Source organism: Phalacrocorax aristotelis, chromosome Z (genome assembly GCF_949628215.1).
Source record: "Phalacrocorax aristotelis chromosome Z, bGulAri2.1, whole genome shotgun sequence".
NCBI classification, from domain to species: Eukaryota; Metazoa; Chordata; class Aves; order Suliformes; family Phalacrocoracidae; genus Phalacrocorax; species Phalacrocorax aristotelis.
The window spans coordinates 43,898,325-43,914,084 of NC_134311.1; positions in this window are offsets into that span (position 1 = coordinate 43,898,325).

A 15,760-nucleotide genomic window follows, 5' to 3' on the forward strand; every position below is an offset into this window, starting at 1 on the left:
GGCTGTGATCTGCAGAAATAACACTGGAAATGGCTGTCTAAAAGAAACATGAAGATTCAGTGAATGGGACTTAGAAGTCTGTTCAGTATGGTCAGAAAATGCATGACATATATTTCTTGTCTGCTTATAAAAGCAGTTGCTATTACCTGTCTTCAGCAATGCACGAGTCTAACCCACTATGCCTAATAAAGCTAACAAGAATCTCCACTTTTTCCAGACCAGCACAAAGGAGCATATTTTATATAGTATATGAAAGTAAGTCCTAATGCTAAAAACCAAACACATTCTACGTATGCAATAAACCCACATAAAATATCAACTCATACTTACGGTCTTCTATTTGTCTAGACTGTCCAAAAGAAAAGACGGTTATTGTTAAAACGGATTTTCAATCCACCCTTTTAAAGAATTTGAGTCTGTTGATTGTTTGATGGTCAAGTGTATCTTTTATTTTCAGAAGCTCTAAAGGGATCTCTCAGGACTTTCTTTCACCCAGTGACTTCAAACCACACATCTGCTTTCTGCTGTCCTTGAAAGTTTTTAGAAAACACTGTATTTTATACTCTTATCAATCTAAATTAGCTATTCTAGTGTGCTACTTTGGGGTTAAATGGTAAATAGAGGCCACTTCTGTTAAATTAGATAGTGCCGTCTTCCTTGTCTAGTGATTTCCATGCATAATAATGCAGTTCCTTTCGGGATTCAAATTCTGCTACAGGGTTACTCTCTGCCTGTTCCTTTCCAGGCAGTTTAAGTGATCCCCTACACAACACACCCTAACTGGTAGCAGTTTTCTCTCTGGACAGCTTGATTTACTGTTAATTTCTGATTTCAAACCTTTAATTTAGTCAGTGCTGGCCTCCAGTTCCCTTATCTCATTTATTAGTGAATTACCTTCTGAGGCTCCATTTCTCCTGAGAGGAAGTGCTGCTTCTCTTTTCCGCTTTGCATAGACCAGTTGTTCAGACTAAACTTCGTATCCTTACCAAAGGCGTTCCACTTCCTAACTCTGTTTCTCTACCTCACTGCTAATGGCAGCACATCATCACAGAGCAGAGTTACTCTGTAATCATATGAAAATGGAATGGAGAAGTAGGTTTCACACAAAAGAGGCCATTCATTATCATTGAAGTTGTTTTTTGTGAGCCAATATTTTTTCTCAAATCAAGATCACAAACAAGGAAATATTGTGGTTTTTATTTCTCCATATTTAGCCCTTCAACAGCTCAGCTGGCTATGAATAAATAATAATTCTAATGCACTCGTACCCAATTGCTGACTGAGGTTGGTTGGGCCGAGTTGTAATTATTTCCTTCCCTTCAGTACTCTGCTTGAATTGTACTTTCACCCTGTTAATCAAGTTAATTTAATTGTCTCTCAATGTGAGGTTTCTAACCTGCCTTGCTAAGAAAGTCCTTTCTCCAGAAACCTTATTCTGATTGTGGTGTCTTTTAGTGCCTTTCTTGCTCTTCTGAAACAGCAGTTTCAGAATTTAGACAGTTCCTGGATTTTCCAGCAATTATCCTCATTTGCTGTAGTGTACTTGATTGCAACTTTACTGCTTTATAGCTTTAGCAAATAAAAATAATTACTTCTATTCTTTAGCTTCCCTATAACATGTGACTAAAACAAAATAGATTTTGCTCTGATTCTGTTACAAACTACTCCATAAACATGCAGATAATCAAATACCTCTTCACTGTTGAACATCACTGATAAAGAAACATTCCTGCCTCCACATGAAGGTCTTCTAACTGTAGGTCAAATGGCTTACAAATTATCAGCCTTCCCAGATACTGCTAAGAGCTGCTAGAGGGCAAGAGCTGCATGTGCATAGCTACACCTTGATCAAACGTTCATGAAGTACTGCAAAAAAAAGGGCTTCTCAGCTTTCAGTTGTTTCTAACATGTTTTCATGGGACAATATACAGCAGGTTCTGGTGTCTTAGATTCTTTCTTCCAGAGAAAAATACCTTCCCAGTTCACCCTGTCCTGCCTGGTTCAATATACATTGCACCCCTGGTGGACATTTAAAATAGACACTAAAAGTGAACTATTTTAAAAATACTTTTAGAGAATAATATATATACCGGTCTTACCAGTATAACCTCATTGTTACAGTCTTTTCTTAGAAGGTCTGTTTTTCTGTAGCTTTGCCATGGTCCCTGCTCTATTTCTTCTATACATTTCTGGGCTTTAAGGAACAGGAAGAAAAGGTTTGCATTCAACAGTGTCCTCGTACCTACATATTAGGAATATTTATGTGTGTATGCATGTATGTACATATATATGTATATTTATATATATACTTACACAGGGTCTAAATTTTGAGTGCTGCACAAATGTTGCCAAGAACGTTTCACACTGGTAACTCTTAAATAAAGTTACATCACCTTGTTCCTTACTTAAGTTTGTTCTTCTAAACATAAATGAACACTATAAATTGAAATATTAGGTTTTTCTAATTCTGCTGATCAATTATATGTTGAACACTATTAAGAGCCTGGAGAAATCATGCCAGCAAAGGAAAACTTTAACAACTGTTACCATATTCATAGCCTCTCCAGCAAGGCAAGATAAAGAAGAATAAATGCTTTCAGTCATCTCATCCTATAGACATAACCCTTTCTCAAAGACAATCTTAAATATATGCTGTTAATTCTCAGACACCAAATGTATCCATTGATTGGATGTTTCACTACACAGGCATCCATTTTCATACGTTAGCAACCATAACATTGCTAAACATCAACTCCGCAAATATCTTAAAAACACCACCTGACTTTGCCAACCTTTTATGATGCTGTGAACATCTTTATTATTCAGTTTGTGAACATGTAAAACATGCATGAATGTACTGCAAAGTCTTATTCCTTCATTGACAGGATATCTATCTTACGCGAAGATAGATCACTATACTTTTATGAACATGACAACAAATTCTGCTGTAACAAACTCTTTTATGCAGGTTATGAAAGCTAACAGAATTTCAGCTTGGTCACTCAGAAGCTTAATTGTTTTTCCTTGTGTACCTCCATGACTTTTACTGCTAAAAGCCACAAACCAACATCTGAGGACAGCTGATTTTATATGAAATGGTTACAAACTTAAAAGTGACATCTTTATAATAAAAGTGTCCTGTAAGAATACTTTATTCCCATTTTACAGATGGGGAAATGACACACAGTCTGTCCTGAAGTCACTCTTTAAGAAAATGGGTGAGAAAGGTAGCAGAAGCATGCCCTGCTCTCACATTTATACTCCAGTATCGGCCAGACAACAAGAGGCAAGACTCAGGCTTGTGGTTTCTCTTCTGCCATGCCTCAGAGCCCATCTGAAGGCTCTGCCACTGCAAAGGCTCATGGCCTAGTACCTTGAAACAGGTGCAGACACAAAATGTGCTGTAAAACTACCTTGCATGTCTTCTTGAAAGCAAATGATAAACAAATGAACTGTACCAAGGCCTGCTAAGTTCACGCTTCCACAGTGACTGAGCCATCACCCGCTTTCTCGGAGCAAATACCTGGTCTGTTACATCCTGAATAACTGGAATTGCAGAACCAGCTGTGTTTAAAAACTTATGGTAGTCTAGGAATCATTTTGTTTTATCAGTCTCTGTGTGCCAATAGCTACTAAGAGTTATTCATGCTTTGTAATATAAGCTGTGGCTTTTAAATCACCTCAGTACTATGCAAGTCTTGTACATATTCTTAACTTACAGATATAATAACAGTTGAGATGTCTTTCCTCTAGGATATCTTAGATAAGATGTCTAATAGATGATCTCTTGGATAAAAAATAGGCTAGAGGGTATCAGAAGGCCAAGGCAACACAAAGTTCCAAACGGCATAAACTGATCCAACTGCATCACTAATCCAAGTAACAGCCTATACTAGTTTAAGATACCTGCCTCCCTATGTTTCTTTACCAATATTGCTATATTTAAACGATTCTTCCTCCTTCCTATTAAAAACTCCCAATAGAGACAGAAAAACTTCAGAGACTTAAAATCATGTCAAAGGACCAGCTAGTGGGGAAGAGAGTTGCATGTTTGTTACTGTGAAATCCTGCCACAAAACAGGACAGCGAACACCTCTTATCCTTACAAGACCTTTTTTTCCCAAAACTGTTGTTTCAGAGAGTTGGTAAAAGGCAAGGCTTTTCAACATGTTTTTCTGAACTTGTCATACACAGACACCTCATACAACTTTTACTAAGAACCTATGTTCTTATAGAAGTGGCTAATATAATTTAAACTATGAAGGATATATCAGCATGCCTGAGACAGTAAAACATGACACACAAGTTAAAAACTTAACACAAGGCAAAGCCCACAAAGTGACTTGCAACCCTCTATGTGAAAGAAAGTTTGAAATGAAAATGGCAGATTTTTCCTGCTCTGTTTATCCAGAAAGAAAACATTGGTTTCCATTAGTCTTAAACTAATATCCTACTGACACCCCACTCCTGACATCTTTTGACATTAACATTTTCCCATTTTTAGAAGTTTCTAAGTATGTGTATGTCAACTAGTGCCCAGCTGGGATCCTTAAGCATTCATTCTTCTTGAAGAAATAAGTACTCAAAATAATACACTCATCTGTTGTTTTACTCCGGCATAGCCACATTTGTCCTTACAATCAAGAGTGAAGCAGAAAGTCACCTTTCCTCTACTTCGCAGTACAGATTCTTTTTTGAGCTTCTAGTGTTAGGAATTTTTATCCCCTTAGAGGGTCTGCTGTTAAAAGTAGGCTAATACTTCTGTTTGATACTTTACCCAGTGCAAGACAGGACAACACTTACATATTACTCCACACACTATTCACACTTTAACTTTGCAGTAAAAAGTCACTGTAGACCAAATTGATCTTGCCACGGGATGAGAAGCTTGTCCCCATTACAGCACCTGCCCTCCTGTTGACCTGATTCCACTACTGCCTTCACTGTGAATTAGTCCCGTGATGTCCAAGACTGAGTTGCTTCCTTAATTACAGTTAGCTTGGAAAACATTTGCCCTATATCCCCATTAACCTTCCATTACTCATGCCAGTTCACAGGCAAAGATGAGTATGTAGACAGGGCAGTGATATGCAAAGCATTAGGCTTGTGATGTTTTATGCACAGTTTCATACAATGTCACCTACTGAGTACCACTGTACCACCTTCTGGACATGGCCTTTGGGGTGGACTACTTCTCCATTCTCCTGCAGAAAAGCTCCCTGAAGATTAAATTATGGGGGTAACTTCCATAATCAGAATTTTAAAAAGTGACTGACCCAGGATGGTAGCCATTAAGCATTTTTGAATGAGCTTGAATGAAGAAGACTGCTCTCAGATGCAGCCTTCACCTCCTCGTGCAGTTATTAGATGCCTTTACACTACTCTAAATGAAGGCTGATTTTAATCCATAGAAAGCAAACCAGATTGTAAGAAGAAATACAGAAACACATTAATCAAGAGGCCTTTATTAACACAGGAAAAGCATTTTCCCTGAAGAAAAAAGTAGTCGAGGTTGATGTTATTTTCCATCCTTATCATTAAATATTTCTGAGTCAAGCTCTATTTTCAGATTATATTTGAGAAACATGCAGTTGCTTTAAGATATTCTATTATTTTGATAATTTCTTGAGGTTTATGTGTAAAAATGCATGAAGAGTGGAGATAAACATCTCCTAGGGGAGATCTTCAAAATTACCATGTGCTATTTGGAGTGCTTACCCCATGAATCACTAGCCATTAGTACACAGCAATAACTGTAAGAATGATGCTGTATATGTGGATAGAGCAAGAAAAAAGCACCAGAAAAAGTATCAGAACAAAGGAATTTAAAACTTCTAAAACACAGAACTCCTGTTACCATCATTATTTTGATGTTTTTAAAGCAAATTAATACGTAGCTTAAAATAGTGGTAAATTCGTACAAGCAACTAACTCTTTATTTAGAAACAAACCAAAGAATGGACTAAATCAGATGCAATGATTGCAGTCAGGCCACTCACAGATGAAGTACTTATGTCATATAGTGAAAAATAACTGAGGAGTCAGGTGATTGAGTGGAGTTTATAGAAAACAGTCTCTCTGGAAATAACTTATCTGACAGGAATCCCCACACAGACTGAAGTCAGATGTGTTTGACGCATTTTCTCTGGAAAAAAGATTCCACATTTGTTAACTCAGGAGTTAGTATGCTGAAGTGATCTCCAAGTTCTTCAGAAGGGTATATCCTAATCCACATTAAGTCTATAAACTACCTTGAGCAAACCCCTTATTCACAATGAATAGTGACCAATTGCTTTAATAGCCAGATCACGTCTGTGCTGCCGAGATCCTCAATTCTTCCTCTGTCCCTTGTGGCTAATTTACAGCTATAATATATGCTTAATTTAATACTATTACAGGGGTCAGTACAGGGGCTAGAGCTCTGCCTAGTGACATTGGAGTTTACTACAAAAAAATCAGAAAGCATCACTTATGCCTTGTTCATTACAAGTGCAAAATTAATAACCTCTTGTTTGCCTCACCCATGTAAAAATTCCAGTCCTAGCTTGCTTAGAAAATTTTTGTTTGCTTTAAGTGCCCCTACAGGAATTTTATCATAATATCCAGTACAGCAACCAAATAACCACAAACAATGGGAATCCCCTTCTGAAATCACCCATGGTCTCAAATACCTAACAAGTGAGAAGAGCTCAGCACTGACAATTAGAATAACTGCTCCATGCCTGCAGCATGTGACTGTGGAGATATGACTCGAGTAAGTATTTTGAAAACAAAAAGCTGGGATTGCAGTTATATTATGCAACTCTAAATGTTTTGATAAATCATTGACATGGCTTCAGTCTGAACACATACAGTTTTCTAGCAGCATAGGTGAAGCAAATTACTTTCTGCAGCCTCACCATTTCTGCATCTGGCTTTGCTCACTACCTCAGCTGTTCATTACCTGACACAAAGTACGCTTACATATCGCCTGTCTGCCATATAATAGAGGCACTGTTTGGGTTCTGAAGTGGTTCACTACTGCATTTGTCTATGTATTGTATGCCTGCCTGGCAAAAGAATAACAACCTGGATCAAAGAGAGAAGAGTCTCTCACAGAGCTTTTAAGTCTACTGTGAAATATTCTATGTACTGGTCCAGTGAGCAGGTGCTGCAAGTTAAAAGATATGGAGGGGAGACCAGGATATGAACTGTAAACAGTTCAGTTTCTCTTCACTCTGCAAAAACAGTAATTTCTTAAGGCTAAATACAAAGATAATACACCTTTGTAGGTGCCAAAGTGTCATGAGAAAGATATATCGACTATGTGAATAGAGAATAAAGGACTGACAAGTTGAAAAGACAAAGTTAGCAAACTATTTTAAAAATATAACTTGTTAATAAGTGTTGACATAAAATTTGTCCTTGCATACGAGAAAATGTATGGACCTTTTAATAGTAACACAGCTTTTTCACATTGTACAATAACTATGAATTTGTAAATGTACATAAAGAATAGAGGATTATCTGTATATTTCAATGCCAGTGATTTTCCTCTTTCCACTGGGAGTAATAACCCTCTGCACTTCAAGAACTGAAGAGATTTTTGTTTCTGCTTCTGAAAAGAATTAGATTCAGGCAGCTTCAAATGTAGGTACGACCCATGGGAGTAAAAGGCCCCTCAAAGATAAGATCTCTGATGAGCCACAAGTAACTCATCCCACAAACTTTATCCATCGATCTACGAATTGATTTTCCTTAAAAAAACTACAATAGTACTGTGCTAGTTTACATTTGGACTACAAACTTCCATTTCTTCAGTTATCCAATGGAAAAGTAATAGGCAGAAATATGTTTGCTCAAATTTGTCCTACAAATTCATCCCCATCTGCTTCTGGTTAATACCACAGTTCCTCACCTCTGAATAAAAAAGCTTTAAGGGTTATGAAGAAGAAGTCAAAAAGAGTCAGATGTCACCATAGTTCTTAAAACAGTTTTTTTCTAATAGCGAGGACTGAAGAGAAATCACAAGGATCAGAAAGGCATAATATATAGAAAGCTACATATCATGTAGCTAATGGTCACTACATGTCATTCTGTGAACTGCTTATCTTGTGGTAGTAGACTAATTAAGAATTCTGAGGGAAGGAACTTAAGAGCTCTACGGCAACATCACTGAAAACTGAGTGAAGTGAGGGAGGAGTATCTTTTAAACACATCTGAAACTATATGACCCTGCAGCTGCATAGCTGTCCATTAGTTTTCAAAGAGTTGAAAAGTCAGGCAGCATTTGCATAGACAACTACATTGTTGTATGAGTCTTTGTAATTGCTCACGTCACCATCTGGACATGAAAATGCGAAGCGATAATTAAAAGATCAACCTTACCCTTATTCTTACTAGGTAAAATCACTGTGGACTTCTACATTGTTAACTCATTAAAAATGTAGCAAAGGTTGTATATATAATATGTTATGAATATTCATAAGCAGATTCACAAGCCACTTGGACGTCCTGAGCCATCTGCTGTTCCCTTGTCATGAAGGGGATGGAGAAGATAAACTAATTCTGACAAGATGAAATGAGGAGTGGGAAAGAGCTTCCCTGTGAAGTGTATGAAGGTGCAAAAACTGTAAGAACATAAATGTACTTAATCACTTTATAGAATACACTCACTGCCCACCTAAGACCAAGTTGGCATACATTTACTTAATGGCTATTTTAAAGACATTTTGAAAGCCATTACCATAGCTCAGCCCTGGTTCTAGGTTAGAGAATGACTGAATAGCAGGTTGTCAAGGATCTTTTGAGACGAGCTCGTCCTAGCCCTACTAACATTAATGAAGGTTTCCCAGTGCCTTAACCAGGTCTTTTTTGATTATTTCCAAGGAAGAAGACTACATAACCTCTCTGACCAACCTCTTCCACTGTATGAGTGCCTGCTTTGTGACAATATTATCCTTAATATCCAGTTGGAATTTCCCTTGATACAACTTGTCTCATCCTGTCACCTTGTCCATATACCTCCAAGAAGAGTCTGAACTTTTCTAACATCAGGCATGGAATGAAGTCAGCTGTATCCTTCCCTTAATGTTTTTGTCTCAAGGCAGAACAAACCTGACTGTCTTGGTTTCTCCTCATGTTTTGCACTTCAGCCCCCTAAACATCTCAGCAGTGCTCCACTGAACTTGCACTGGTATGCCAATGATGTTCTTGTACTGGGGAGTACATAACCAGACCCTGCTCCAGATTCAATCTCACAAGTGTGAATAGGAAATAAAAATCACTTCCTTTCTCTTATTTAGTGGATTTCTGCTAATATAGTGCAGGATGCAGATGGTCTTCAAACCTGCCAGGACACACCCTGAATTGTGTTCAGCTTCTCTACCAGGACATCTTAAGTCTCTTTTTGCAAAGCTGCTTTCTAGCTAGTTGGTACCCTAAACTGCTGAATGGGATTATCCCAGCCCAGAATCAAGACTGGGCATTCACATTTAATAAGCTTCAGCTCTAAAATTTTGTCTGGAGAGCTTTTCTGAGGCTGGTACCTCATTATCTGGTAAGATCAGATCCGGAAGGAGCAGATGAGGTAGACAAGGGCAATACACATTTCCTGGCTAATTTCTGTTCATTCCCAAATAAGCGCGCTAATTTTAAAGTCAGATAAGGTTGGAAAAGCTCTGACAGATTAAAAAAAAGGCAAAAAAAAGTAAAAAAAAAAAAGTAGAACTAGAATACAGTACCCTGAGAGACAGAATGCAATGAGGTATTTAATGAATAAACAAATTTTAAAAGGAAATCACTGGGAAAATAAGTTTTATGAACACCGTCAGTGAGCTCTTTGTAGACAACAAACATGGTAGTAGGCAAGCATTATTACAAACCTGTGGTCTTCTAGCAAAATGCAGGCTTATGAAAAGGCTGTCAAGGCTTATGAAAAATGGGGCTGTCAAAATCTCCAGGTATCAGTCACTTAAATTGAAATCTTAGGACTCAAGAGTAATAGCTATGTCCCTGTATCAGCAAAAGAACCCAGACGTAATCAAAAATAATTTGTTAAAAAGCTTCCATTTTGCATCAATATAAAAGTAAAGTAGTTCAAGGTGGGGGTGGGGTGTGTGGGGAATATCTGCCATTGGCTCCAAAGAGGTGCCTGTAGTGACTATAGAAACAGAAATCTCACAGAAAGCTGAGCAACACTCCTTTGCCACCTGTGCTGGTTTTGGCTGGGATAGAGTTAATTCTTTTCACTGTAGCTGGTGAAGTACTGACGGCACATTGATGCTTTAGTTGCTGTTAAGTAGCAGCTAAGTGTTGCTAAGCAGTGCCTGTAGTAGTCCAGGACCTTTTCAGCTTCCTGTGCTCTGCCACATGGGCAAAAGGCTGGGAGTGGCGGGGCCACAGCCAAGACAGCTGAGCCCAACTGACCAATGGGATGTTCATTTCATACCATGTGATGCCATGACCAGTATATTAACCGGGGCAGTTGGTGTGTGGAGGGGGTGGTTGTGGCTTGGGGTCTAGTGGTGTTGGGTCAGTGGGTGACTAGGTCATGTTGTGTTTGTTTTGGTTGTTCATTCCCCCTTCCCACACTGCCCCAGGTTTCTCAATATTCTCCTTTTCATTGCATCATTATAATTGTTGTTGTTATTATTGCTTTATTTTAATTATTAAACTGTTCTCATCTCAACCCATGAGCGTTACCCTTCTGATTCTCTCCCCATTCCCACCGGTGGGGGAGTGAGTGAGCAGCTGTGTGGGGCGGAGTTGCTGGCTAAACCACACCACCACCCTACCATTGCTGAAGGTATGATGATTCTTGTGATACAGAGTTTGCTGTAGAGATGGCTGAATACCAGGAAACCATCCTCATACTCCATGATTCACCTACACATTGGCCACGTTGCTGATCTATTGCATTTGCTGGTGCTAGTGTTCTTAGCAAGCACTTCTTCCTGAGAGGCCTGTGAAAAATTAAGCTTTAAGTTGATTTTTAATTTGCAAGTGTTTCAAACTAGAAATCCTTTGTCTAAATCTGATTTCTTCCTCTGGAAGTTGCCTTTGACATTACAGCAATAGTAGGAGTCTTAGCAGGGAGTAGACAGCAGTAAATGCCGCCATTTTCTGCATTAGCTATTAGGAAAACATCCACCTGGTGACAACAAAAACCCACAAGCAGATAACAAAATAACTGAAAATGTGTATTAGCTGTGATTCTCCACCATCTTCCATAACAATTAATATTGAAACAAAGTGAATACAAAATGCTGTTAAGCCTGATAATAAAAAAGTTTTTTTAAAAAAATTCTTTACCAGAGTTAGAGACTATGAATTCAAACCGTACTTTATATGAGATATATAAAGCTACAAGATGAAAAACAGTCATCCACCATATTTCTGGCTTCCCAACTCAGCTCTACCAACCAAGTACCACTTCAAAATGATCCAAAATGTCCACAGGCATTATCTGTGCCTGCTGGGACATGTCAGTGCTATGCCAGTCAAATACCAGCTACTTACCTATGCTCAGGCAGATTTGTCTTATCAGAAGAGTAAGAAACATCAACTGGAAAGCCGGATCTCATCCTTTAACTGCAGTAAAGTTATTCTAGGCATATGCTGCCACAAAATAGGAACTGACCTGTATAGATTTGTCCCCATGTTACACAAGGATAGATGTTTATATACAGCAGGTGGAAGCCATACATCTTATCACCTTTGCAAATGAGGTGCAAACTATCATGAGGCCCCATGGGGGAAGACACAACTATTTGTGGTTTCCTGAACCATTGGTCAGCTGGTGGTAAAACCAGTGTATAATCCCAAGGATTGTACAGAACTGCTCTCCTCCTGCAGCCAGCCAGCCAGTCTATCTCTTCTCTTCAACCAGCTCTGCTGGACATGTGGTGTCCAGCCCTAACAAAAGGAAAATTCATAGCTTTCCCATGCATGTGAATACTGAGTGAAAGCATGAACATGCTAGAAGAGAGTGCTTTCACAGGCAAACATGAAAGTCCTGGACAGTCGATGAACAGCAGAAGTGAATGGTAATATTCTTGGGTCTTCCACGAAAGACAACAATTTCAAAAGTTTCTCCCTCTTTATTTGTGCAGCTTGCTTATTTCTCATGCTTGTTCATATGCAGATATTAATGAACAGCTACCCTGATAGTATTTGCTTCAGATTTATCTCTTGAGCATCATGTCTCTTTTCATGGCTCAAGTATATCTTGATTTGAAAAAAATAAAAGATTAAGAGTTGGTTGCTTTTCTTAACAGTTTGTTCTATGGTTAGTCACCCTCACATTTTAATGGTCCTCAGGATTAGACATTGTTCATCTGTATTAATCTGGCTTCAGTCTTTTCCTATTAGAGAGTTCCTTAGTGCATAACTTCTTGGCTATGTAGAAACAACTGGAATTCATAGGAAAAATTATGTATCTTAGGGGGAAAAAAGGGAATTCTGAGGTACAAATATATGGGTACATTAGTTTTCATGTGTATTCATGTCAACTGTAGTTGTTCATCCTCCAGATGCCTTAGTCTCACATTAATTTCTTAGTGATTTTCAGTTTAGAGTCAATTACTAATTACCCTTACCCTCTTACATGCTATTCCCCCCTCCCGCAATGTCTTCTTTTTCTTTGCAACTTACATTACATGGGGTTTTATCTAGGGTGAGCAATTTATGCCAGCTGTTCCTCTAATGATCTCCAAAAGAATGCCTCTTCTCACTTGCATTATTCCATTTTAATTTGTCCTTCAAATCAACTTCACTCTATTTCTCTCAACTTTGGCAAATGATGTACAGCTGATGCTTCTCACCATTTGAGACTGTCCCTTATTTGCCTACAGAAGATGTAATAGGTCACAATTGCTGGTTCCTAAGGAACAATGATTAATTAATCACTGGACTGGAACCATTAATCTCTATCTTCTAAAATTAGATTGAAACTTAAGATACCTCCTGTCAGATGTGATAGGACTTTCATTGGGAGAATAATCACCAAAAAGTTTTATGAATGTTAATGCCATGGTCCAAGTTACGCTCAGAATCCTGAAAGGCTGTACAAGAAAATTTTTAAGACCAAGTGCAAAGCTCTGGGTAGAAGGCAGTCCTCAGATGACAATGAACATGAACAAAGACTGAAGAGGCAGACAGACTGAAGTAAAAGAGCCACTTGATCCCATGCTTTTCTGTGTCATCAAGATGACCTCAGGACAATGAAGAGGCTCTCTTTTGTTCACGTTGGAGGGGACTGAAATATGTGGGAGAAAATTGCATAAGAATGACATAAACACTCCAGAGATGTCATAAAATCATAGAATCACAGAATACCAGGTTGCAAGGGACCTCAAGGATCATCTGGTCTAAACTTTCTTGGCAAAAGTATCAAGATGGTCCAGCACCCTGTCTAGACAAATCTTAGAAGTGTCCAATATTGGGGAATCCACCACTTCTCTGGGGAGATTATTCCAACGGCTGATTGTTCTCATTGTGAAAAATTTTCCTCCTGTGTCCAATCAGAATCTCTCCAGGAGTAACTGGTAGCCATTACCCCTTGTGTTTTCCATGCAACTCCTTGTAAAAAAGGAGTCTCCATCTTCTTTGTAAACACCCTTTAAATATTGGAACATGGTGGTGAGGCCTCCCCTAAGCCTTCTTTTCTCAAGGCTGAACAAACACTGTTCTCTCAGCCCTTCCTCATATGGCAGGCTTCCCAGTCCTTTGATCATTTTTGTGGACCTTCTCTGGACCTCCTCTGGACCTCTCCAGCCTGTCCACGTCTTTTTTGCATAGTGGGGACCAAAACTGAACACAGTATTCCAGGTGTGGCCCAACAAGCGCTGCATAGAGTGGGATAACAACTCCTTTATCTCTGCTGCTGATGCCCTTGTTGATGCAGCCCAGCATCCTGTTGGCTTTCTTTGCTGCAGCAGCAGCACACTGTTCACTTATATTGAGCTTCCTGTCCACCAGGACCCCCAGGTCCCTTTCCACAGAGCTGATCACCAGCTGGGTAGATCCCACCCTGTGCTGCGCTCCTGGATTATGTTTTCCCAGACCTTACATTTGTCTTTGTTAAACTTCATTAGGTTCTTGTTCGGCCACTCTTCCAGCCTATCCAGGTCTTCCTGCAGGGTGGCTTTCCCTTCAGAAGTGTCCACTTCCCCACTCAGTCGATGTCATCAACAAACTTCATCAGGGTACACTTGATCCCATCATCCAGATCACTTATGAAGATATTAAATGGCATTGGTCCCCACATTGGTCCCTGGGGGACCCCACTCATGACAGGTTGTCTGTTTGAAAAGGAGCTATTTACCACCACCCTCTGGGTGCAGCCTGTCAGCCAGCTCCCCACCCACTGCACAGACTCCTTCTTTAGGCCGTAAAACATCAGTTTCTTTAGGAGGAGGCTGTGGGAAACCCTACTGAAAGCTTTGGAGAAATCCAGGTTGTCAATGTCCACAACTCTTCCCTACATCAGCTGAGCTGGTTACTTTGTCATAGAAAGCAATCAGGTTTGTCAAGCATGATTTGCCCTTGGTGAATCCATGCAAGCTTTTCCCAATCACATGCTTCATTTGGCTTGTGAGAGCCCCCAGGAAGATTTGTTCCATAACTTTCCCAGGGTCTGAGGTATGACTGATGGGTCTATAATTTCCTGGATCCTCCTTTAAGTCCTTCCGTCAGATGGGCATGACAGTAGCCTTCTTCCAGTTTTCTGGGATGTCCCTCAATCTCCACGAATTCTCCAAGACTAGAGAAGAGTGCCACATTGTGAGAATGGTCTTGCAGTTAGGTCAGCCAGCTCTCTTAACACCCTTGGGTGGATGTTGTCAGAGCCCATCAATTTGTAGGGGTCAAGCTCCTGTAACAGTTAACATACCAATTCTTCCTTCACTGATGGTGCGTCTGTGTCTGCATCAACCTGGATTTTTGTTCCCAAGGCCTGGGGCCCAACAGTGCTGGTAAAGTCAGAGGTGAGGATAGTGTGGAGAACCTCTGCATTTTCAGTGTTGTGACTAATTCACCTCTCCTGTTCAACAGCAGGCCAACAATTTTCCTTCTGTTTCTGCTTGTTTATGTACCTGAAGAACCCTTTCTTGTAGTTTTTGACATCTCTGTCCAATTTCAATTCAAGCTGTGCTTTTGCTTTTCTCACTGCATCTCTGCATGCCTGGCAATACCCTTGTGGTTCTCAGTGGGTGTTTATCTGCTTTTCCATACCTGGTACATTTCTCTCTTGGTTTTGAGCAGACTCAGAAGCTCACAGTTAAGCCAAGGAGGTTTCTTGCTCTGCCTACTTCCCTTACTTATATAGGGGATGAACTGGGTTTTTTGCTTCCAGGAGAACGTTCTTGAAAATCTTCCAGCACTTGCTACCTCCTTTATCCTCCACAGAAGCTTCCCACAGAATCCCTCCCAGCTGAACTCTGAGAGAGCTGAAGTTTGCTTTTCTAAATTCTAAGACCTTTGTCTTAGTACTAACCTTCAGCGTGCTCAGCAGGATCCCAAACCCCACAACATTGTGATCACTGCAGCCAAGGCTATCACTAACCAAGATATTACAAAGCAGGTTTTCTTGGTTTGTGTGTAGCAAGTCCAGCAGTGGCTCATTCTTGGTTGGCACATCTAACATTTGTAGGCAGAAGCAGTGCTCTACACATTCCAGGAACTTGATGGATAACACATTAGCTGCTGTATTTCTTCCAACAAATGTCTGGGTAGTTGAAGTCACTCATAAGAACCACGTTCTGTTGATCCAAATCTTGCT